This window comes from Vicugna pacos, chromosome 8, assembly GCF_048564905.1.
Source record: "Vicugna pacos chromosome 8, VicPac4, whole genome shotgun sequence".
In the NCBI taxonomy this organism is placed as follows: domain Eukaryota; kingdom Metazoa; phylum Chordata; class Mammalia; order Artiodactyla; family Camelidae; genus Vicugna; species Vicugna pacos.
The window spans coordinates 54,184,152-54,202,753 of NC_132994.1; the positions used below are offsets into that span (position 1 = coordinate 54,184,152).

General features: G+C 38.7%; 1 protein-coding gene across 1 annotated transcript in view; it reads left to right on the forward strand.

The window, feature by feature from the left end:
• PDE7B (phosphodiesterase 7B) overlaps positions 1-18,602 on the forward strand; it is a 289,001-nt gene that overhangs the window by 69,999 nt on the left and 200,400 nt on the right. The window lies entirely within an intron of this gene.

The window sequence follows — 18,602 nt, forward strand, 5'->3', positions numbered from 1 at the left end:
ACACAGAAAGGCAGTCAGACCAGTGAGGAAGCTAAGGCTCACAAAAGCCACAGAATTTGCCCAAGATCAGAGCTTACTCTAAAACCCTGATCTCCTTACTCTTAGAAATGTGTTCTGCTTTGCCAGCATTGCCCAAGGTAACATCAAAGGACACTAGCATCAGCATTACCAGGGGTGCTTCTTGAATGTTTAAATTTCTGAGTCCTTTGCTTTTTCTTCTCTCTCATGGTAGAGCCCAGGAATCCCCATTTTAACAAACACATCCGATAACCTTTATGCCAAATAGAGTTTAAGAATCTCAATGCATCTTGCATATCACATTTTTTAAGGAAAATGCAAAATATTATCTTTACATACAAAAAGTAATATGAAATAAAACATGTATTGAAGTAGGCAATTTGGAAAGCTGATCCAAACTAAGAGATTAATTATGAGAGCCTTCTCAGAGGAAGGCATGTGAGCCAGTGAAATGTGCAATGGTCTTTCATTATTGAGATTGGATGAAGTAGGAGTTCATCTGGGATGAATGCACAGAAGTGGATATGAATAAGTCGTATATAAATATATATAGAGAGAGAGAGATTGAGAGAGAGAGAGAGAGAGAGAGAGAATATTCTATCAGTGGGATCTAGGAATCATTTTGGAAGTGAGGGAAAAATAAGATTACAGGGGAAGGGGTTCTCATGAGATAAATGTTACTGTGTTAACTGCCAAGTTTTCATTCAGCTAGAAACCTTGGAATTTTACAAGTGTTATTAGCAATGAAATGAAAAACACAATAGCAAAAACAAATGCATGTTTGTTATTTCTGTTTGTCAGAGATTTAATTCAACAATTAATTGTGTTATCTAGGCCAAGTTGTGGATCCGAAGAGAAAAAGTATTTCCTTCCTTTAACGAGCTTAAATCTAAGTACATGTAATGAATCCTAACATTAAAATGTTGCTTATAAGGTAGACAATGCAGATTGAAAGATGCAAATTGGCATGAAAATTTGTAGAAGAGAGAAATCTGTAAATGGCTAGGATGGCAGTGTCACATGAGAGTTCGGGGGGTGACAGATTGGGAGGGTAGTCTTTAAACTGGATCTGATGGGCAGGTGAAATTTATTCATATGCAGTGATATTTTGGTTTTGGTCACCTAAAAAGGTCACGGTCACTGCTTAAAATTGAATTTGATTTTAAATTTCAGCCAATTAAAATGAAGTCACCTCAAATAGAAAGTCTGTCTTTTTCTTAATTGAATTTATTTTTAAAAAACAAAATTTCTTTATTTCTTTTGTCTTGGAAGTAAGCAGAAAAGTAGAGTTTAGTTCAAAAACAAAGTGTTAAAATCATAAAATTAACATGATAATTATGAGTATTTAAAAACTTGTAAATGATTAGATCTTTGCCTCTCATAAAAATTTGTAATTGCTTGTATAAATTTTTGGCTGTACGTATGTTTAATTATATATAACAATGGTCCCAAAATATATTAGTGTGTGCTGATACAGAGAAAGAAGGTGTTTAGTTTTGAAATTTCTGACTATGAGGTGTTTTTTTTCTTTAATAAATCTAAACTTTAAAATCCCAACAGATCATGCAAGTTATGTCTCTGTATTTATAGAATAAGCAGAGGTTCAGAACTAAAACCAATCCCTGTATATTGGATTCTGCTCTTTTCTAATGATAATTTTGGGTGCTAATAGAAAGTGATAAGTATGTGATGGATCTAGCCTGGTTACTCTCAGCCCCAAAAATCTTTGTTCTCCAGCAAGACAAAAACTCTGGTATCAAAAAAGTGTCAGGGGTTTTTACTGTTTATTTGGCTGTTATTTTTAATCTAGATTTTCTTATACTTTGGACACCCAATACTGTTTTGACTGTTCTTGGATTACCAGGTAAACTTTTGTGGGTGTTCCCTTTGTCATGTTAGTATTAATGACCTTCTACCTCTGCTTCCTTCCTTCCTTCTTTGATTCAACAAACATTTAAGTAGGAGACACTGTATAAGACACCAGGAAAATAACTGGAAAAAAGTTAGAGCCTTATCTTACTTTTACTCTAGGAAATCACATCAGTGTGATTAATGTGTCCATAGATGTCTATCCTAGGCACTACCAGAGAGCGCTAGGAAGAGGCACTTGGCAGAGCCTTAACATTGAAGAGGGGCTCCAGGAGGAGCAGGTTATGTCAAAGCTGTAACCTGAAGGACAGACAGATAAGGAGGTGCTCCTTGGTGAAGGTGCAAGGGCCTCCAGGAAAGGTAGGTAACTCAGTAAGCCTAGAGCAAGTGTACAGCTGGGGAGCAAGAGCCAGTGGACAAAGGGCCTTGTGTGCCAGACCAAGTATTCTAGGTTATTATGATGGAAAAAGTGGCCATGGAAAACTTTTAAGCAGAGAAGTGATGGACTCAGACTCTTAGACCATTCTAGCTGCTGTGTGACCATTAGAATGGAGGGAGGCGACACTCAGAAAAGATTTATTAGGCAGCTGTGCAAAATCTAAGCACAGGACGAGAGTGCTGTGGGAACTGAGCTGCTGGCAGAGGGACAGGGGAAGGTAGATGGATTTGAGAAGTAGAAGCAAAAGGACTTGAAAATTCATTAAATTGTTTTGAGGCTGAGGGAGGTAGTGTGGGAGGCAGTGAGAGAAAGGGAGAACTCAAGTTAAGACACCTAGGATTCTGGCTTGGGCAACTGAGCTACAAAATAAGGGAGAAATCAAAAGTGGTATAAAGTTATTTTCAAGATACTCAGTTGCCAGATATTTTAGTGGTGCTTGCACGACCAGGACTTTAATATACATTTACTTTATTATCCACCATAGGATTTCTGGGCTACTTGGAGTTATATTTGTAATTGAAAGTCTGTGTTATATTTCATTCTTTTAAAGTATCATTTGCCAGAGCTCTTTGGCTTTATTATTCTGACCATCAAAATAGTTTCCTTATGAGGAATCATTCTTGCCAACTCATTTAACCACTTATTTGAAACATCAGTTGTTAATAGGTTGGCTGATATTTTATCTTCCTTTAAATTTGTCTTACATTAAAGGTTTTGCATATTAAAGTTCAGAAAAGATGTTGATTTTCCTTTTGAGAGGGTAAAAGCTACATAAAGTTCTAAAATTTGAAAATAAAATAAAGACTAGTAATTACTTCACATAACTAACACATATGCTCAATGAACAGTTAAAGATACTCAAAATCAGGTCTTGATTTTTAGAATTTTATTTTTAACAAATTTTGTAATTTTACTCCTTTTTTCATCAATTTCAACTAAGTGCTCTCTTTAAAAGAATATTCTTTATCTGATGTGGGTGATAGCATATGAAGTACTGATGACGTATTTGTAGAGATGACATTGAGAGTGTTATTCAACATCAGGCTCATTTGTTTTGAAAACAACAAAAGAGTTACTCTTGGGGTTTAGATGAAGAAATGTTTCAGTAACAAAGGGCTCTAAAAGAATGTTGGCAATGATAGAAGTGAAAGGTATGAATGGTAGCAGGCCAAGAAGGCAACTGAATATTACTTCCTTGATTCCAAAAGTTTAGTTTTTTCACTGGTAATAAATGAGTAACAATGATCAAAATTTTTTCTTGGACTAATAACAAAATATATTACAGAAAATGTTAGAAGAGAATGTGTCCTCTCTTAATCACTTCAAAATAAATAAGAGATTTCAACATGAAGAACATAATTCAACAATGAGTTTAGCAGTGTGTACTATGTAATATTTTTGGAACATTTTGAGGTTTTTAATTCCAGACATTAACATTGGTTTAATACCATTTGCTATATATATATATATATATATATATATACATATATATATATATATATATATATATATGTAGGTGTTTGTATGGTAATAATGAAATGTGTATAAACATGCACATATGTGCACAGAGACATACGTCTACCTCAAAATCTTTGTAGAGTAAGTCAGAGTAGTAACAGGCTTTTAAAAACAGAGGCTTGTAAAAATTATTTTCATTACTATACACATAAACACACACACCAATATATACATACTATGCTAGAGGCTGAATGGGAAATAAATGGGATAAATAAATAAAGTAGATCTGGAATCAAGCCTTAATCCAGATGGTCTAATAGACAAAGTAATGAAAATGCCAAGTAGAAAGTGGAAGTTGGTTACAAGAATTACAGGAAATTCAAGAAAGAAAAAAGCTTAACTTAGGCTCCAAAAGATCAGGTAACCTTCATAAAGGATCACCATTTTATTTGAATAATAGGGATATTTGAACATATGTAGAAGGGAAGATAGATACTGAAGTTGCAAAAACAAATACATATCATAATACTGTTGAGCCAAGAACTTTACTGATAACATCTAATCCTCAGGACAACCCTGTGAGATAGAGAGGTTTTACTGTATTAACTTAGAGAGGATGAAGCAAGTTCTGAGTGTTTCTTGAGGTCACATGGCTGGCAGACACCACCCATGAGCTGCTGGATTCCAAAACCCAAGCTCCCTGGTGCCACTTCCTTACACTTCCTCAAAGATTTGCAGGTACAAACTTGCAAGATTAACAAAGATTCACTTTGATTGGAAGGCAAGGTGAATTTCACAATATCCAGAGTGAAAAGGAAGGCTTTTCCTTCTCTGTTTATTTGACCTGCTGAAGGCCAGAGTGTCAGAGTATAAATGGTATATGTTGTCCACTTCCTGTGTCCTGGGCTCCGCCCTAAGAACCTTGTGTGTGTTACTTCATTTAATCGCCTAACAAGTCTGTCTTGTCTCAGTTTTGTAGGTAAGGAAACAAAGGCACAGAGAGACAGAATAAGCCAATTTCCAAAATCAAAGTACTAGGAAATGGTGAAGCTGGGATTCAAACTTACTGTCATGAGACTCCAGGCAAGAGCCGGGACTCTTAACCACTAAACTACAATGCACTGGAAAGCAGAGTTATGTGATATACATCGTGTGTGTATGGATACGATATATATGAATCTGTGTGTATATGTGTATACACACACACATTTCATACTTACTGGTGATACCCAGAAATGTCTGTTGACATGTTTGAGTTTAGTAGAATTTGTTCAACTGATGATTACATTCCTTGGTATGTGTTATTTTATTCATTCTACCAGAAATTAAAGAGCACTTACTGGGTACTTGCTTTATGCCAGACATTCTAGTAGGTATCAGGATTCAAAGCGGCGACACACCCCTAGCCTTAAATAGCCCAGTCTTTTCAAGGCTGGTAAATTAATACAATGGTTCTCTATGCATTACTTTTATTTCTAAGGTTATTTGTTGTTATTGTTTCAGTTCCTTTCTTACTTTGCTAAAATTACATGGAGAAAACAGTTTTATGTCATTAGGTTGAAAAGATTTCAACATAAGCAGAAATCTGCTAATTTGTTGAGAATTAATTAATGAGCATTGTTAGTTGATGAATATGTCAAATTGCAGTGTCAGTTTCACAGGCAGATTTACTGGGAAGCTAATGAAGCTTGAGCTTCAGGATTCCTCGAGTTCACTGACACCAGTAAGAATTAAATCTCAAATCAGTGATCATCTGTACTTGTAAGAAGGCTGCAGAGAATCTTGAGGCAATAAGGTGATTAGAATGAGAATCAGAAACCAACAACACAGCCCCTCCTACCCCAAGTAATCCCTAAGTGACTTTTATACAGTTTTTCTTCTCAGACACTTGAAATACTTCACTGGTTTAACCATTAATCATATGCTAACAACACAGAATACAGGTGTTACCTCTATTGTCCTGATATGGACTCTGACAAGATTTAAAATAAAATTTGTACCATTGTTTAATTTTAGTCATATCTGTCAGTGGAAACAGTTGCTGGTTGGGAATAAAAAACAAAAAAGATGTATTTATGATTCTTGCTTTCCAGGGAATATTATCTTTCAAAAATACAATACTTGGAGAAAACTTTGCCTTTGGAAAATCCACTTAAACGAATTCGTAATAGATTGATTACCCAACCCCAGATGCCTTCTTAATGGAGTAATGGCATCAAAACTTGCAATCTGAGCTTATTTAAATTTTAAGTGTAACTTTACTCATTTATTCTTCTCTTTTACTTTGAATTTATACCGTCTCGCAGAGCTTTAACTTGACTGCCACTTAGTAATGAATGGATTGGGTATATTTTTGTCCCAACTCATTCATACATTTTTTTCAAGCAATATTTATTGAGAGCCCAAAACGTGACAGACATTGATCTAGGTGCTGGGGAAAAGCAGTGAACTAAACAGGAAGAGTCTACCTTCATGAAATGAGATACATCCAAGAGGAGGTGCCTTTTTTTTAATATTGTTCTTTTCAAAGTATGTTGTGGGATTTAGTGAGTGATACCAAGGCAGAATATAACTGTTAGCAAAATAAACACTTATTTTCATGGATTTTCATTTTCACTTGCAGCTTATAAAACCTGTCAGTTATTTCTCCAAGTTTTCCAGCTCTAGCCTGGGGTTGCCATCGATTGCCAGTAGAATTTCCAGAAATCTCCTTTCCGAGGCCAGGTCCATGTCTCAGAGCTCTCCATATGGAGAGATGGTCAATACAATTTGACCAGTAATAGTTTTTTGATTGTCTACGGGAACATCTGGCTCTTTGACCTCACAAGTAGTTATACAACAGGCCCTTATCCCTGCGGAAAAGTGTTTGTTCCTTTGTGGCTCAGAGGCCCTGTGTTTGCATGTTAGGCCTGATGTTCTGGAAGTCATTTTCTCTAGCACTGGGGTTATTTAATTCCAAGGACTGGTTTGAATTTCTTTTAAAACTATAAGTGTATAGGATTACATTTAATTGTTGGTTTATGTACAGGAGCATTACTGCACTGAGCTGCAGGGAGCACATTATAAATACTCCTTTGTCCTGAGTAAATATTCATTCAGTTACAGGCTGGATGGGGTCCCACGAATCTCTGAATCGTGACGTCTGTACAAGGATTTGGAGAGACTGCTGATATTATCTATTAAGCTTTTGCTGTCTATAGGGTCATATAAAGTAGCTTGGAAATTGCAGTGTAAATCAAGAAAAACAATGTCTGAAGCTTGGACGTGTCAACCAGATGGCTGGAGTGGAGCCATTGTGAGTACATATTGTTGGCAGCACACAGGTCAGACAGAAAGGCAGTTGTTCCAAGCGCTCAGTGTCGGCCTTCCAGGGGCAGCGGGAGGACAGAGTGGGGCATTGCTACACATTATGTCGGCCTCAAGGGCAGGAACGTGGAGTCCTGTTCTGGTTCAAATTTCACTCTGAAGGTGACAGTTGAATAAAGGAATGACTTTCTTGAAGTACAGCCTGCTTTCCCAGTAGTTTCTGAAGAGAACATTTTCAAGTGTTAGAGAAGGAGTTTTGTTCCAGAAGCCCAGTTCCTCCATCTCCTGGCATCCGGGGACTTGACTGCTAATCATTCCACCCTACGCAGGAGTTGAAAGGCCCTAGTCTCCACAATATACTCGTGCCAGACTTGGAATATAACACGTCGCAGTCTCATTCCCATGATTTACCTTCATAAAGGCCATATGGGTTACCCTAGATCCAGAAAAATCCATCCGATTGTGAACACCCTGTGTGAGGTAATACTGGAGAGAGGGAATGGGTGAGTAGTTCTGAGGTGTTCCCTCGCTTCGCTGATGCCGGAAGTATGCGTAGTATTAGGGATAAAAGAAATAATGTCATTAAACACTCAGTCATAAGATGGTGCTTCCCTCACATAGCAGAACCCTCTTCCCACCTAAGGATACTGCCAAGAGCTGGGAAGGGCAGTGTCAGTCAGCAAACATGGCTGCTGTACATCGGTCAGCAAACAGTATTCCTGTTAAAAAGCTGACACTTTGGGGATTTCTCTACTGCCTTGGACAGATGGCTTGTGACCTGCAGTGACTTCATTCAGATCCAGGGCCTGCAGAATCCAGGCTTGTGGCCAGTCACTAAATGGAGTCCCACAGAGCCGTGCACTATCTGGTCCCTGCCAACTTCCCCAGCCTCGTGTGTCTCCACTCCCCAGTTCTCCTGATTATCTGAACCTCATCCCCTTCTGGACATTCTTAACTTCTTCATTTCCTCAACCACCTTTAGGCTTTTGCACCTACAGTTTATGGTACCTAGAACAGACATCATTCCAGTTTGTCTAGTGCCTTCAACTGCTCTGCTCCCCGCCCCTACCTCCCCCATTGAGGACTTGTTTAATATCAATTCCTGTCTCCCCTATCCAATCAGAATACATTATCCAGAAGTTTTTCCTCACCCATCACAATATGGCTAGTGTACTTTGTCACCTATGAGAAACCTCCACTTTCCCAAACCCGTTTGGGTTCTTCCCCCTTCCTTGATGCCAAGGATAATGGTGCATCAGTCCAGTAACCAAATGGTCTATAGGAACCTCCTGCAGTCAACATCTCCACCACACAAAAATTATGGTTAATCCTCTTTAATTAGGACTTTAGATACACAAGATTTATTTGAAAATAATGTAATCAAAATAGAGATAGGCTCTGCTGAATTTAAAAAATAAATTCAGCATAAGCAGCTAATTACAGATAGGTCAACATCTTTATTGAATTGGAAAGCCCCCAGTGAAGGTTTGCTAAATGGTTATTTTGAATGAAATATTCAATAAAAAATGAAACTTGACTTCAGACCTTCAAGCTCTTCCCTTGCAGGACCTGGAGAGAGTTTTCTAGAAAGGATTGGTCCAGTTTTCAATCTGCTCTTTTGCCTCTGATTTCCCATTCATTCATTAAACAAATATTTGCTGGGCACTCCCATCTGACAGGTGTTGCTGGCTCCTGTCCCTTTTATACATGCTGCAGAGGACTTGAGGCTGCCCTGGGCAATGGCTTAATGTCCAAAATAAGGAGGTAACATGAGTAACACTGGATGACAGTTGAAAAGGCCATGGTTTTCATGGATTTTCTGCTTCTAAGTAATTTTATACTCTTAAAAAGTAATAATTTAGTCTACCAAACACTATTCCAGATGCACTATGTATATTACCAAGCACTATTCTAGGTGCTTTATGTATATTAATCCTCATTTGATCTTCATGATGAACCCACAGTGTAGGCAGTAGTGTTATCTTCATCTAACATACGGGGAAATTGAGGCAAAGAATTATTGAGTGACTTGCCCAAGGTGGGTCATCTAGTAAATATTGGAGTCTTGACTTGGAAGTCAAGAGCCCGTACTCTGGTCGTCGTTAGACCTTGGAATGGAAAGTCACCTGACTCCATAGGGACTTGTTTGTTTGTTACATCTGTAAAGTGACTTGGTTGGCCACAGTGATCTCCAAGATCCCCTCCTAGATTAACACTGTTAATTTCTGGTACTGGAGCTGCCCTGTCCAAACTGCATATCCTCACACAGTGCTTCTTTCTTTTCCTGAATCCTTTCAGGTCTGCACCTTACACTAGACTTTGCTTCCTCTCTTTTTCTCAAATACTTCCTCAAAGGCTGCTACTCTCCCCAGTCCAGGCTTACTGCCGTGATCCTACCCCGCAGACCTCTGTGCTCTGGATCTTTGGTTTTACAGGTTACCCTCTGAGGGACCGGTGCTCTCCATTATGGGAAGAGCAATAATTTTCCCCTCATAAAGTCCTATGACTTAACAGTGGAACTGTGTTCTCTGTCTTGTACACAGTTCCACCAAATGGCTCTCTCCTACTTCCACCTCCTTCCTGCCGCAAAACAACGTACACACCAGTCCCCATCATGGGTTTCAGAGTACACAAGATGTTTTCACATGCATTACATTATTTCAATAGAAGAGTGAGCATTGTTACTCTCTCTGCTCTACGAGGAGATTCAAAAAGATAAGATATGCCCCAGATCACACAGCTAGTGAGGGATAGAGTTGGGATTTGAATCTCGATACTCTTAAGTTTTTTCCACTATATGAACCAATCTATTCTCTTTCTGTACTGCTTTCCATTTTCTCTGACTCAAAGTGTCTAAAGATTTAACATTTCAAAGCTCACTATGTATAGTGAAGTGTTTATGGCTTTAGCTGTTTCCTTTCCCAGAAGTGTCTGTCTTTCTCACTGAAAGCTAGCTAGTTATCAACACGTGGGGCTCTGAGAGGATGAAAAACGAAATTATATTACAAAATCCTGACCTAATTTTTGCTCTGTTTATCAATAGTTGTGGCATAGTTATTTGTGCCTGATGGAGGGGAATTCTCAGAGCCCATACCAGAACCATTCCCAAAGTGCCTTGGACCATGGTCCCCACTCAGTTCCTGTAATGAGTGCATCAGAGAGATACCCCGGTTATAATCCTCACAAGTAGATTCTGTGAGTTTCTGGGCTTGCCCAGAAGCTCTAGTCATTGTTTTGCATGATGAAAAATGTGGTTTTCGATATGCGTTTGGATATGTGCAATGGAATTCAGGACTAAAAGTTGTGCCTGGAGAAAGTCTGCATGAGCTAGCTGGAGTGGGGAAAATCACCTAACAGAGTGACTCTGACCTTCAAGCCACCTGACCCCAGGATCTCCCTGAGAGGGTCCAACTGGACCTTAGCGATACACCCTTTCTACTGCCCTCTACTGTCCAGGGCCGAAATTACAGAAAACACAGTCCAGCATTCTGGATGTTTGTTTAATAACTTCAAAAAAAAAAACAAAATTACTCTTGAGCTGAAACCAGGTTTTCCAAGTTTTGGTTCATAATAAGTAGTTTTTAAACATTTAAAAATAGGGATGTGTAATAAAAGCTGAGAGACTCTCTGGAGATCGCCGCTGCTGGCACTTCTCTAATAGAAAGCATACACACTGAGCTAACATTTGACTGAAGAAGAAAACAAAGCTGTTAAAAGCTGGTAGGCTCATTTTCCAATAGCAATAGCATTAATATCTTTCAAGTCACTCCTAACCATAGCTAATTAGAGGTCTATGAAGGATGGCCCTTCCTGACGGGTCACCTCAGGTTAGGCAGCCCGCAGATTTGCTGTTGACGGCTGGCAACAATGGGTTTGTGAAGAATTTCTGCTCAGCTCGAGGTGATTATCTTTTTTTTTTTTTCCTTTTGCTGGTGTGTCTCTTATTTTGACTGGCTGAGTTTAGGTTGGACACTGAGGCCCCGATTCAAAGACAGTGCCAGGTTGTTGCTGGAGATCTCCACTGACAGATTGTTGAAAACTTATTAGTCTGACGTTTTAACAGCCTGCAATGGGATGGAAATCTGCTCTTTCACTGGAAAAACTTAGAAAGGAAAACATGAGCTTGAGCTGAAATCAGCCCCAGGTCCAAATCGGCTGTCCTCTGGCACCAGAGTGCCCAGGGCTGCCACAGTATTTAGAGATGAAGTCCTGGCTATGCCACCCACAGGGTCGAAGGGACTCTGTCAAGTTGGAGACTCTGAAAATGCACCCTCCGGAAGCCGGAGAAATGATAATGGGCTGGACACTAGGTGCTAATGTCTTCAACAGCAGCAGAAGTCGGCCTCACAGGATGTATCAGCTGGGTGGTTAGGGGTTGTTCTTTTGGCCCTAGCCATTCTGCATAATGATCCAAGGAAAAGAAATAAGGAACACCTCAGGCCTGGTACCTTTTTTGAGGCAGAAATGTATAAAAAAGATTGTTGCCAATACTGTTGGTGAGAGATATCTGGTACCACTGTATTGTAATAGTTTGTCAGGATGCTAAAAGAATTCATTGAGCCTCTCAGCTCTCAAAAGCCAACCCAGCCTTGCCATCCCAGCCCACAAATACATATATTTTAAATCACTGTTAGCCCCCACTTTGCTTCCACTGACCTGTGACTGCCACTTTGATTAAGCCTTCTACCTTGACCTACCACAACTTTGCTCCCATCCTGGGAGGCTACTGAAGGGTTTCTGGCCTTTGAACAGGCAGCTGTCTCTGTCTGGAGGGATGGAGGCCTCTCTTTTGCCAGCCAATTTCTTCCTATCTTCCAGACAGCCATGTGGTGTTTCTTTTTGGAAGCCTTCTGGTAGCCCCGGACAGTGCTGGCTGAGTGCCCACTATTTAGGGTGCCCATAGCCTTCTATGTTTTGACTTCAGGCCAGGCTATAAACTTCTTGAGGACAGGCTCTAGCCCAAATCTCATTTGATTTTTTTTTTTGTCCCCACTCACAATACAGTATCTGCATAGAGTAGGCACTTGATAATGGTGTCTTCTTAAGTATTCATTCATTCATTCATTCATTCACTCACTCACTCATTTGATAGATATAAATGGAGTTCCAAGCTTCTAGGCCCTGTTAGGCATTAAGGGAGTTCAGTCTTTTAATAGAACCTACCTTTTTATGATCTACAGACCTAAACCATTGTCTCTCCAGGCTGATCTTCCAGGATTTAATTAATACCCTTCAGTTCTTGGTTGGGGGAAAATGTGAGATGGGAAGTGACCCAGATGTTTTGAGATGTCTTCTCAATGTCAGGTTTCCCCTTTCATGACCCCCCTGCAGCTCACATCACGTGGATGCATCTAATGGCAGCACTTACCAGTGTGTATGCTTAAGTATACAGGAAAAAACTCTCTTCTCATGCTACCCCAGGTAATCCTAAATCTCAAGTATATCCTACAGAATTGCAGTAAAGAATTATTTATTCATCTATTTAATTAACATTGGGAGTGCCATTATGCATTAGTCATCGTGCTCAAATAAAACTGATCAAATAAAATAGATGCATCAGCATACAGACAATTGCCTTGTTTACTAAAAACCTCACTAGAGAAATCCTTATATTGAGTGGCAAACTTGCAGAATCCAAGCACTTAAAGATGGGGTGAGGGTGGAATGAAGGCAGCCTGTGCTGAGGACTTGCCTTCTCCAGTGGTCACTGTTGTTTCTGCTGCACATGAGATGGGCTTCTCTTTCCATCAGTGACCATGGTTAGCACTTCGTCAGCTCAGAAAACTCAGGGTTTTTTTCCTTTTCTTTTTCTTTTTCCTAAGATAGGTCTAATCATATGTCAGAGGCTCTTTTTGTTTTGTTTGAATGATCTATCAAGTATGGTCATGGAGATGTTGGGGTTTTCTGCATCTGCAGTAGCATCCGACATCTAGTCACCAGCTGTGTGAGTGTCAAGAGGCAACGGTGCCCATAGCGTTCTAATCACTGGATCACTGCCATGGTGATGTGTCCTTGGATCAATCATTCCAATGTTAATGGATGATGCCTCCTGTTTCTCTACTCTCCCAGTTGTGGCCTACCAGCAGCTCCCCTCATGAGTCAGTTTTGCATTTTGGTCTGCGTCATTCCTGGAGACTCAGCCTATAGCCTGCTCCTCCAATGATTTTATAAGCACCTGATTCCCTTTATTAATTTCCTTTCTGCTTAAAAAAAAGCTATAAGGGTAGGAAGGAAATAATCAAAGAATCACAGCCTATTAATTATTTGCTGATAACATTTAACATCATCTACTTGCAGAAAGCAGTTATTGCCTCAGCTGATACTGGGGAAAACCTCCAAGCAGCAAAGATTTGTCTTAGGTTTTATTTGTTTGCTAATGTTTCCTCCCATCCAAAAATATCAAGATACTTGACCTGAAAAGACTAGATGCTGCAGGACTGCTGAGAGACTAAAACAGGCATACCTCAGAGATATTGTGGGTTCAGTTCCAGACCACCGCCATGAAGTGAATAGTGCCATAAAGTGAATATCACCATAAAGCAACTCACATGAATTTTTTGGTTTCCGAATGCATATAAAAGTTATATTAACATTATGCTGTCATTTATTAAGTGTGCAATAGCATTATGTCTAAAAAACAATGTGCATACCTTAATTTTAAAGTACTTTATTGTTAAAAATAAAAATACCTTATTGTTAAAAAATGCTAACCATCATTTGAGCCTTCAGTAAGTGGTAATCTTTTTGCTGAGGGAGGGTGTGAAATATTGTGAGAATTACCAAAATGTGACAGAGACACAAAATGAGCAAATGCTACTGGGAAAATGGCACCAATAGATTTGCTTGATGCAGGGTGGCCACAAATCTTCCATTTGTATTTAAAAAAAAAAAGAATATGAAAGCTTATTTGAAGCAGGAAAAACATTAACTGGTTTAAGAAAGCTAGAAATGCTGCTAACTGAATAATGTGTAAACTTTCACTGTCTTTAAGGGTTTTTTTTCACTTCTTTTGAGTATAGCATGGTACTATTATTAATATTTGAATATTATTTTTATTCCAGATATAGCTTTCCCCTTAAGAAAATATTTGCTGAATACTTAAGTGTGATTTTTTTAATTACACTTAATATTAATTTTACATGTTATTTTGAACAACTGATTTTATGATGATAGTAATGAAAAAAATACAGTCCACTTGAGAGAAATAGAATTTCTTGTACATTTTTCCAGAACATGTAATTAAACTAATGAAAATTAAGTATTTTCACTATAAATGTTAATTTACTAGGATAGATGCAGTATTTTACAACAACCATCTTGCTCTTCCTGACTAAAAGGCAAATTTTAGATTTAATGTAGAAAATTCTTTATAAATAAAATTAACAACTAACTTGTGAAATATTCTGACTTTTAAAATTAGAACTATTTCTTCATTTTTAACTCTAAAAAATAATATGGGTATTAAGATAAAATTATAATGGATGAGTTCAATTTATTACTTCATATTTTTGAATTGTAATCTCACCTAATGTAATTTAAATCAGTATCATTCTCATTCATAATAAATTAAAAACTAAATCTGCAATGAGACTATGATGTAGATAATATTACTCTGTTTTGCAGATGGGAGAGCAAGTTTGGCCAAACTAAATAAATGACTCATGATAGTACAGTAAGTAAGTGCATGCAGCAACAGGATTTGAACTTGGGTCAGTCTAATCCAATGCCTAAGCTCTAATAGGTGGCAACTCTTGCAAACAAGAGTGGCTCATGAGTAAGAAAAGGGGATGTAAATAGACATAGTCTACTTGGCAAGGCAATAATGAGGCCAGCAGTAGCCAGTATTTGGAAAGCTGTTCAAGAATCAGGTAAGCTGTCAGCTTTCATTCCCTTACTCATTAGAGTGAAGTATTCTATAGCGAGTGCCACTCTCCATGCCTCAACTTTCTACTTTCTTAAAAGAGTATGAGAGTGTGAGATGGTACAACACTTAGAACAATGCTTAGCCAACAGTAAGGGCTAAAGAAATTTTAGCTAGTGCACAAATACTTACTAAGGGCCTGGTATGGATAAAGCACCAGGTTATAATAATGAAGCAGTTAAAAACACTAACAATGAAAATGGTTTGATTCTTCATGGTCTATGAGAACAATAGGTATTACACACGAGTTCATGTAGCACAGCCTGTGTGCTGTGGGAGGAGAGATTTGCTGGGGGCTCTCTCTGTTGCTAGCAGGATCCAGCCCCTTGGATGCGGATTTCAATAGCTATGCCTTGTTATTTAGGGGCAGTGCTGGCTGGGAGAAATGAGCACAAACAAGGCAAGTTTGTCTCAGTATTTCAGGCACAGAAGACAAAACAAAGATGGGGATTCTATGGAGAGATGAGATTCCTCGAATCAGATAGAAGCCTGGTAATCAGAACCGGATCAAGGTCTGGGTCATCCACCAACAGGGTGCTGGGTGAGGGAGTCCCCGCACACACAACCAGGTAGAACAGAGAGGGAGGAGGGCTGCAGCAGCTGAGAACCCAAGGAGGCACGGAACCCACAGCATATCCTGCAGTTTTCTGAGACTAGGAAGCCGTGGCTTGGTTCAGTTAATCTCCTGAACTGGGTCATCACCCTGGGTTGCACAGCAAGCAGGACCCTGGCAGCAAAGGCCCTGTAATCACTGGCATCAATGAGAAAAGCACTAGAAAGCATCTGGTTCCTTTCAAGTCCTGATTCCTTTCTGGGCATGGCTTTAAAATATGGTGCCATCATCAGGTAACTTTATAAAGCAGGGCAATTCAAGCACTAGTTAGGGGTGCCTTAGATGGCCAGGGAGATGAAGACAAGGAAGAGGATGGCCTCGTGGTCATTGGAAGAGCCACCACACCCACTGTTGCTGCTTGGTCATTAACTTGTGTGGTCAGTGAACCCAGGCAGGCCATGGCTTTCAAGGAATGCATGTTTCATGGGAGTTTCAGAAACTTCTCCTGGGTTTGTTAGTATCCAGGAAAGAATGCCCCCTTGGAACACCCACACCATCTACATTTTGAGGGGCAAGCATAAGACTTGCCTTTGGGCTTGGGTAGCTGTGGGAAGTTAGCCACCATCTGCTGCAAGCCCCTGCAATTAAAGAAGGAAAGCTCTTCCATCCTAGCACGTGTGTGGACTTACAAAGGCTAAGGGATTGCTCCAGAGTTATTTCCCTGTAGGACCCAGAATATGGATTGAGAGAGCATCCTTGTTTTACCAAGAAGCTGAAAACACTTCAGAAACCTCTGATCTTTTGATTAAAAATAATTAACTCTTTCAGGTCATAAAATAATACCACTTTTAAAAAGCAGGTAATGCAGGAAATGGATTCTACCAATTTGAAAGGGTTTAGCCACTGCCAAAACACAAACAAAACAGAAACAGACAGTCGTATCAGACTCCACGGATCATTAATCCTCGCATTTGCTCTCTGATCTGGCTTCTTGGCATATATTAGCGTCCTCATGTTATTTACAGAGAAATGAAGCCTGAAGAGATTAAATAGCATGATAAATATCACGTGATATTTAGTTCAGCAGAGTAGCCGGGAATAGTTCATGATATGTATTCTCCAGTTAGTATTCAGTGCCCTCTTGCAACCTTTGGGTGTGTCCAAACTTCCTCCTCTACAGTTCACTTTTTTGACTTGCCAAACGGAGTCAAAAAAAGCTAGCAGCTGGCTTCCTTTTTGTGGTTCTGAGCCAGTTGTCCATCTCTGTGCACGATGTAGGTCATCATGGGTTAATTTGAGTATAAATGAGTCATCCTTTCCCCTCTCAGCCTGTGCCTCTGCGTACCACAGGGTTTCTTTAGGTGTAAGGAATGCAGATTCTCTCATCTGGGAATTGTTTCTCCCAGAAATTACTTTGTCTTATAATAAATTTAGTGTAGGTACAATAAAGATTGATAGGGGTGGAATTAACCATGTTGTGAACAGTGAAAGAGGAAAATGGACAAATGTAGCATGTCCTCGGTCTTCCTACAGACAGGAAATTAAATGGTGAAAACAAGTCCAGCTTGGTACTACTAAATGGCTTCCATAAGCCCCCGGGAGATGGGTGCAGAGAAGCAGTATGTGAAAGGTAATCTTTATGTTCAGAGTGTTGCAAAGGGGGGCAGTTCTTTCTTATGAAATATTCAAGCATAGAAAACAGATCAGAGAATAATTTAAGGAGCAAATCATTATAGAAAAAGTTGACAATCCCTCCAACATTTCATTATTCCGTATACCTTTCCATTATCCTGAATTTGATATTTATTATTCATTGCCTGCTTTCATGCTTTTTATGTAAATTAATATACCCAAAAACAGTATGTGCTATTTTTTAGATATTTTGAACTTCATAAAAAATAGTTTTTTCTGCTTAACATCATACTTCTACATGATTTAAACATTATATATATTTTATATGATTTGAGTATTATATAATGTGAATATTACATATTTATATATGCATATTATATACATATAAAATATTGTTACACTATGTGTAGCTCTAATTAATTCATGTTAACTGCCATATAGTATTCCAATGTATGAATAACATATTATTTATCTATTTTGTAGCTGAACATTAAAGCTTCCCTAGTTACCAATTTAGAAAAGGATATCCATTTCTCTACATTATTTGTAAGCCTTGTTATTGCCGGATTTCTAAGTTTTGCCACATCAGTGAGTTTAAAATAGGCCACATTTTACCTCTAATTTCTAGTCCCTGATCATTAGTATGGTTGAATATATTCTCTCTGTTTATTGACCATTCAGATTTCCTCCTCCATGAATTGCCTGTTTATATCCTTTATCCCTTTTTCCATTGGATTATTTGTTATTTTCTTACTGGTTTTTTATTTGATGATATTTATTCTCTTTACCAAGCTGTGCAGTAGAAGGGAGATGTCACATCTGGTAAGCACACAAATGAAAAGTTAAACACTCAGTGGGCTGCTAGCCCCTGAAGTAGCAGCTATAGTCTATAACTCTCCTTGTCATCCCATCCCCTCTTTTCTGATTTTTGCTTGAGCTCTTCTCTGAAATTGTAAGCAAACAGGTGGTAGGTCTTCATCACACATTTTTCAGTGTACATCACAGAGGCTGTTAAACTGTGAGACAGAGAGCTGGCTAGATCAAAGAGTATTTATTTGTTCATGTAGTAACCATTTGTCAATCACATGCATAAATGTGATCTATTCTTAAATAACTGATTGTATCTCTGGAGTTTGCCCTGCACAAAAATTTTAACAAGCAAGTTAAAGCAAAAATGTAGATAAGAAAGTTGATATTTCCATGAGTCAGTGGTTCTGGAAAAGCATTATGAATACCACTTCTTTATCATTTCCTTATTTGTTCAGAGAGTTCAGAGTCCCCAAGTTCAGAGAGTTAAGTGGAGGCCACTTAGGTTTGTGCTTGAAAATATCTGCTCGATTGCAGAGTAGGTAGTTTAGAATAATTTTGGTCCTGAAGAACCAATTTTGAGAGTGATTAACCTCAGA